Below are 7,779 nucleotides of genomic sequence, written 5' to 3' on the forward strand. Positions count from 1 at the left end.
TCTACGTCAAAATTTTGACAAAATTCATCGATGGCTGGTTCGTTCTGTCTGGATAAGGTGTCTGCAACGACATTCTGGGAACCGCTACGATGTTTTATAGTGAACGTAAACGTTCTCAACTTCATTGACCATCGAGCTAACCTTCCTGATAAATCCTTCTGTCGCATCTGCCATTGGAGGGCTGCATGGTCAGTTATCCTGGCCCTCAATATACGCGCGGAATTTTTTAATTCCTTTTATAACGGCAAGACATTCTAATTCTGAAACTGAATAGTTACGTTGCGCTTTGGATAATTTTTCGGACATATACGAAATCGGAAGTTCTACTCCGTCTCGCTCCTGAGCCAGTACGCAACCAACACCAAAAGAGCTGGCGTCACACAACAAAATGAATTGCTTGGAAAAATCTGGTGTTATGAGAATTGGCGAGGCAGTAAGACATGATTTCAAGTTTTCAAAAGCGGTTCGAGCCTCTTCGTTCCATTCAAGCGTATTCTTCTTTTTAAGAAGTTCCGTCAACGGAAAACTAATAGTGGCAAAGTTTTCTACAAACCGTCGGTACCATCCCGCTAATCCTAGAAATCTTCGCAACTGCTTAATCGAAGTTGTTTGCGGAAATTCTACTATCGCTTTAACCTTATCTGGGTTGGTTCTTATTTGTCCATTCCCAATTATAAAGCCGAGATATGTGATCTCCTTCATACAAAATTTAGATTTGCTGACATTGATAAGAGATTTGCTTTACGTAAGCATAAAGCTATCTCCTGTAGTAAAAGCATATGGGATTCAAAATCCTCGGACAAAACTAATAAGTCGTCCAGATAAACAAATACCCTATTCCTAAGATGAGCTGGAATGACTCGATCCATAAGACGACAAAGAGTTTGGGCCGCGTTACAGAGACCAAAGGGCATAATTTTATACTGATATAGCGGTCTATTCGGTATTGTAAACGCAGTGTATTGCTTAGAATTTTCGTCGAGCGGTATCTGCCAGTATGCATGCTTCATGTCGATACCACTTATAAATTTAGCTGGTGGTAACCGGCTTAAGATGCCGTCTATATGAGGTAGAGGATATGCGTCCCGCTGAGTAACCTTGTTTACCTCTCTAGAATCAAGACATAGACGGTTCTTGTCTCCTTTCTTTACTAACACGCAATTACTGCTCCAAGCGCTAGTTGACTCTTCGATAACATCTAAGGCTAGCATGTTATCCACTTCAGCGAACATCAGCTTTTCAATGGCAGGTGAAACTGGCCAATGCCGTTGTTTAACAGGACTCGCATTTCCTATATCAATGCTATGTGTGGACAAGGTAGTACGACCTAAACCTTCGGAAGCAAAGGATGGAAATGTTTTTATTACTGTCTCCAGCCGAAGTCTTTCTCCTTCGTTCAGCTCATGATATTTTGGAGAATCTTCATCATCATCCAAAGTACCGATGTCTAACTCAGCAATGTTCGGATTGCTCGTAATTTTATTTAGTAATCCAAACTTTTGCCAAAAATCAATGCCTAAATATACATCCTGTTGAAGTTCTGGTATTATAAATAATTCAAGATTGTCTATCGTATCTCCATACTTAATGGAAGTTGTAAGTTTTGACACTACTTTGCTTTTTGTTCCGTTCGCAGCGCGAATTTCGCCAGAACATTTTTTTACGTTGTTGTGTTTAAGGAAATTCTGAGCAGCTAATCCGCCTACACAACTTATTGTTGCTCCAGAATCTAATAAAGCCTTGTAATCTTGACCCTCTATATTAATATCCGTATAGAGTCTTTGGTCAGAGCTAAGTACTATAGCGGAAATAAGTTTCTGCCGGTCACGACGAACCTTCTTCCAAAATTCTCTCAATCGGCTAGTAGATCGTCTGGGTTTTAAATGAGTCCCTATACTATCTACTTTACCAAATATTTCTCTACGCTTATTATTGTAATTTTGAATTCTTATGTGTAAGGGTATAAAGGAATAATGAATATCAGGCTGACCTAAAGGTTCTATCTCCTGAATTCCAGTGGTTGGCTTTGACTTAGCAACTTCTGAATCTACGGATGTATCTTGTTGCTCAGAGAAACATCCTTTTGTCGGTTTCCCGGATTACAGTTTGGACAAGTCGGCTTGTATTTTTCTTTAAGTCCGCAACCGTAACAAAATATAATTCTTTTAGCCATACAATCATCAAATCTGTGGCCTTGTTTGTCACAATTCCAACAAGTTGGGGTATTACGACGTTGAATTTGGTTTACTTCTTCACCTACTCTTACTAAACCTGTCTCCTCTTCTTCAGTGGTTAATTCTGCCACGCAGGAGCGATAGGGTTTTGGCTTAAACGTTCTGAGATTGTTATAAAACTGTTCATGCCTGCGCACTTCGTAACGGAGTTGTGCTCTGTTTGGGATTTTAAGATGCAGCAACTCGTGATGTAAGCTAGGCTTCGAATTTCTAACCAATAACTCAACTAATTGTGCTTCAGAAACTCCATTTTGCAGTCTGTCAATCAACCGTTCCATGGTTTCCTGGAAGTCTTCAAATGTTTCATTTTCTCCTTGCTTGCGTTTTCGGATTCCCTCCCAAATATCATAATCTGTCTCTATATCTTCGAATCTCTTCCTAAATTCGCCACAAAATGTGTTTCAATCGAAATTTGGACTGTTTCGATGAAACTTCCAATACCAATCGCTTGCTTTTCCTGCAAACAGGAGGTACAAATGGTCACATAGAAGTCCATAATCATTACCTAGATTTTGTTTGGTAAGTGAGCATATCCTGTAAATGAATTCATCTATCCTGATGCTTGTTTTGCTACCATCGAATTTTAATCCCCATTTTTGAATAATTCCTGATACTTTTTCCGGGCTAACATATGAGCTTGCATTGCTCCTGTTTACGCCTCTTTCTTCTACATTATTGTCTAAATTATGAGAATACCGATTTTGATTGGAAACGTTCCTGCTCAAATCTGTATTTGGTTGGATATTGTCAGGTGTGGAATTTGTATGTGTGGGCTGAGGTAATTGCAAGTTGTCCAAATGACTTTAATAGATGTCTCTATAGTCTTCCCTAAATAAGAGGTAAGGTTATCCATAAGTTGAGCCTGTTGTTGGCTAACAGTAAACTGGATAAAGTTCATCAACTCTGGGTGAGTACTAAGAGCCGTACTAGAATTCGTTGGAGGTTCTGTTAAGATCCTATCCAAATTTCCTCTGTAAGTATTTCTTGTAGACACTCCTCGTCTAGGAGGTGTACCTCGGATCCTGCCTGATCTGGTATTTCTCCTTAATGGGAAAATATCATTATTATCCTGACACTCGCTTACGCCAGATGTACCAGCTGTTGCAGCATCTAATTCAGCGAACAGAGTGTTATTAGAGTGAGATAAATTCGATTCGTTGCAATCTGCATTGCAAACTGGACATGTTTGTGTACTTTTTAAGTGATTTATAATGCACTTTTTATGAAATGTATGCCTGCACGATGTTGTTGCTGACAAAACGGTTGGTGCTAAGATTTCTTTACATATGGCACAGCTATTTTCAACGCCATGTGAAACTTCAGATGCAATACCTGCACTATGTTTGGCTGCCATATTATTGTTATTAAGATATGTTGTAATTATTTGGTTTGTCTTTCTTTATGTCGATCACTTCTATCAGAATCTTAGTTGTATCTCTATTTGTTAGTGGATTGTAGCTGGTCTATTGCCTCATGCTTTCGTTTACTTAAAATCGGACAATATACGGACTTATTTAAGTGTAAGTATAATGTATTCCAAAAAATCAAATTGTAAATAAAGTTGAGTTAAGAAACATATGGTGATGAGCTTCTGTGGATTCGAAACAGTTGCACTTGGTCGATCAATTCTCTTTCAAATTAAATCGCATGTTCCTAAATTTTACTATTCCTTCCAAATCGATGCTCTCAATCCAATAAGTTAATTTATTGAAATTAGTTATATTGTGTTTTAACTGTGGATGGATTACTTTAGAGCTTAGTGTGCTATAACAAGTTAAGGACTTGTCGGGCTTCACGTCTGGGCGCCAAAATGTGTAGTGTACGTAGTTCGACAGATTTTAACTAGCTGGTCTTTTAATAGTGGGTGGCAATTACTAATAAAGAGGACCTTGTACTTCCTTCGCTAGAGATGCGCACTCTTGCTATGCTCGGGTCTAGCTCGCCGTAGGTCGGTGTTCTTTTAGCTTAGGATAGTACGAAACGCTACTACATTTAATAAGTGCGTCTTATTCAAAAACAATATTCAAACTGGATAATTGATGAATAAATGAAATTACTTTATATTGATACTACGGATACACGCCGACACGTGTGAAGATAAGCTACAGATTCTGATAAGTATTGGGAATTTGGATGTTAATAATTCCCTAAGTCTTTACCCTCCCTACCGTGACAATGCTACTTAAAATATTTACATTGTCCCTTGGCCAAGTTCAAAATAACTCTACCACATATTTAAGAAAGTGTTCAACATAAGTACTCGACAAACCATTAAATCTATTTATTCACAATTCATTATTTTTCAATATATCTTCAATTATAATTCCATTTATATAAATTCATTTCAGTAAACTGTTCCATTAAATCTCTTTTACAAACTAACAAATTTTAACCTACATATAATTATCCTAGTCATTCTCTAACTCTTCATTTTCGTTTATATTTAGTGAGTAAAATAAGGTATATAAAGTAAAGTATAAGTAAGTAGATATAAGTAATTGAATATAAAATTAGTAAATATATTATACAATCTTTAGCCAAATGCAGATCTTATTTTATTTATACGTTCGATTGGCATTTTGTAGAATTTGAATATAGGTAATTCATGAAATTGTCTTTTATCGTTGTTGTTTTTTTTAGTACTCACGACCTTAAAATCCACTCCATGATGTGCGTAAAGTTGGGCCCAGTTCACGTGACATTGTCGAGCTGTAGGTCAAATTTTAAAGGTGCTAATTTAAATTCCTATTCAAATGCCAAAAGTTCCGTCAATCTGCGAGTATTTAATTCATTATTAATTGCAATACAAAAGAAAATTAAGAATCAAAACAAAACACCGAAATGCAACTGCAGCACTGCAGCGATAAGACCGCTGTCAGCTACGCTGCGCTGCGATAAGACGGAATCACTAAGTTAGACCTCCGCTGGTCATATGAGGTGATCCTCACTGTATAATGTTGATGATGTCCAAATATAATTAAATCGGATCCGCCCGTCTAAGCTTCTGTACAGCTGAATAATCTGGATGAGCTCTAGCCTTCCAATCCATTGGCCAGTTACCATTCGGCGAGTGGCCGGTTGCGTAACTTTTTGGCTGAAGGTTATGTCGGCCTTTTGGCCTCTTCTTGAAACGAACTGGGCTTAAATAATGAACTGATGCGGGGGTCGACGAGACGGGGGGGAAAGTCGGCTGTAGAGCAAATGCCCTTATATAGGCCTTGGCCTTCCTTAAGCCTTGGGTCGAATCCCTATGAAAACTGGGTTAAAAATGGGAACTCACTATATCGCACTTTTTACCTTTTCCACTTCGCACAAATCACACACAGAAATTTATTTGAATATCCCACTCTTGTTTTTATTGGATTGAATATATATAATTAAATTATATCTCCACGTGCATATGATGTTTAATTGGGCAGCGTCAAAAATTATGAGCGTTCGCCAAGAGGTTTTATCTAATAATGAATTAAGCTCTGGGAAGCTGCATGCCGGTGGCCACTGCTATAGGCTTTCCATTCCCTAGCTGTACAATCGTACGATCATATTCTGTTCTGATTGGTCTAAGACAATTCTCTCACTTTTTGGGTTATCAAAAGCTGCTATAATTTAGGGCGAGGGTGTCTTGAAGAGTTATTGCAGTGTAAAGTTTGAGTTGGTCACTACAAATTCAATTGGAAGGTTTTTAGTGCCTGTATTTTAGTGTCTGTATTGAAGTAGCTATTGCGAAAATACGCCATAGATATACCATAACACTGTGCCACTCAGGCACGTAGTATTATTCATACACCATCTAAAAGCCGCATTTTCCCATCAACTGCCAACACTCTCGGGTACTTTCCAAAGTCGCCACACATAAATGAGGACCTCAGCTTCCCTGGATCCGCTTGGATCCCCCTTACCACACACTAATGGCACTCTGGTGCTGCTAGCAAAGTCTAAAAATCCGACCAAAAACTGTTTGCCATCGCTTGACTCTGTCGCCGCCGCAGGCGATGGGCAAAAGTGTCAAAGTGCTAAGTATGTTCAAAGATTCATAAGATTAATGCAAAAGCCTATCCCTTTCTGCTAGCACGGAGGTATGTGAAGCTATCTGGAGACAGCCGAATTCTGGCAATAATAGCTGAGCCAAGTCTCTAAACACTTTAGGCAGAAAAGAACAAAATGTCTGGATACTAGGAAGAATATAAGCGAATAAATTTAACGTTATTTAGCATTTAAAGGGATTTTTTAAAATAAAAGACTAGTAAATTGTATAGAGTATGGAAATATGCAATACGGTATTTCAAAAGTTAGAAGGTATTCACCTATTATTTCACTTATACGCATTCCAGACTACGCCCTGTGTGTTCGGCCAAGACGACTGAACCTATTAGGTCCTGTTCGAAGGAAGCGAGCATCGTGAAACAAAAAGAAAAGCCTAAGTCTAGTCCTGGCGCCGAAGCCTTTGTGTTGATGCACATTTTTTCATGTAAATAATACTATTGGTGTTATTGTTTCTTGTATTTATTCATGTATTATGCTGGAAGTTGCCTTTTTGGTAGCCCTTCCATTGTTGCTTGCCTGTCTTTCTTCCGGGCTCTTTTAACCTGCTTTCTGGCTTTGGTTGGTCCTGTTTGCAGGTATGTGGCTGTGGAATGGCTTACAAGCCGCTTCCCTGTTTTTTCCAGACCATCCTTTTGGCCTAAGGGGCGACTGTAGCTGCATCCGACTTTCCTTCGTCTCCTGCCTTATCTCTGATTATTATCCTTTTAGCTCAGGAACTGCCTCGTTCACGAAGTACAGCTGCTTGTAAGTGCATTCTTAAGCTCAATCAAACTGGATGCTGGGCGAATATGCATTGAATTAAGTGGGCGAAATTCGTATTGGCTCTGGGCTAGAAAGGCACCAGAGTCTTATGATTAAAATGCCCCGAGCCCGGAATCCCCTATGCCCATAGGTGCATTCCGCTGCAGAATTTAAATGTCCCTTCACCCGAGTGCTTGCGTGTGTGCGCTCGACGTTCAAGTGAAACTTAAGAAAAAAGCCAGACCGCTCGGAATTCTTTTTTCTGTGTCCGCCCTTCCGGGCCGTATTGTTTTTGCTGGCTAAAGCCGTGCAGACATTTGGACCCAACTACTTGAAGTTGTATGCCCCGTTTCCTTACTTATTTTCCCTTTTTCCTTTTTTCTTTCCTTATGGGACTTTATGGCGCACACGTGTGGGTTCCTTTGGGCGCATATTGAAAACCCAGCATAGTTATGACTTTGAAACAACGAAGCACATTTCCTTCTTAGCCCTCAACGTAATGGCAGGTCCCAGGAAAATAAGAGGCTGGAAAAAGCGAGCGTGAATAAAACTGTTATCGGTCTGCGTGCTCAAAAGCGCACTTGATTGCTCAAATCCTTGTGTATCCCCTTTTAAGCCTTCTGTTTCCACCAAGACACCAACCAACGCCAAAGCCACAGCATCAAAAAACTACCCCGGGAGCAACTAAAAGGGGAAAAAAGTCCCCCAAGTCGACGTCTCAAGCGGCACTTCTTCCGCAAAAAAACCAATTAACTTCTGC

General features: G+C 39.4%; 1 long non-coding RNA gene across 1 annotated transcript; it reads right to left on the reverse strand.

The window, feature by feature from the left end:
- Positions 1-4,934: 4,934 nt before the first annotated feature.
- Positions 4,935-5,892, reverse strand: LOC120457545. Its single transcript, XR_005617000.1, has 3 exons — positions 5,532-5,892; positions 5,183-5,482; positions 4,935-5,007 (listed from the first exon to the last, which is right to left on the reverse strand). It is a non-coding gene; the product is annotated as an uncharacterized LOC120457545 (long non-coding RNA).
- Between the last annotated feature and the right edge of the window lie 1,887 nt (positions 5,893-7,779).

The sequence above is a fragment of the Drosophila santomea genome, unplaced genomic scaffold, assembly GCF_016746245.2.
Source record: "Drosophila santomea strain STO CAGO 1482 unplaced genomic scaffold, Prin_Dsan_1.1 Segkk29_quiver_pilon_scaf, whole genome shotgun sequence".
Lineage (NCBI taxonomy): Eukaryota > Metazoa > Arthropoda > Insecta > Diptera > Drosophilidae > Drosophila > Drosophila santomea.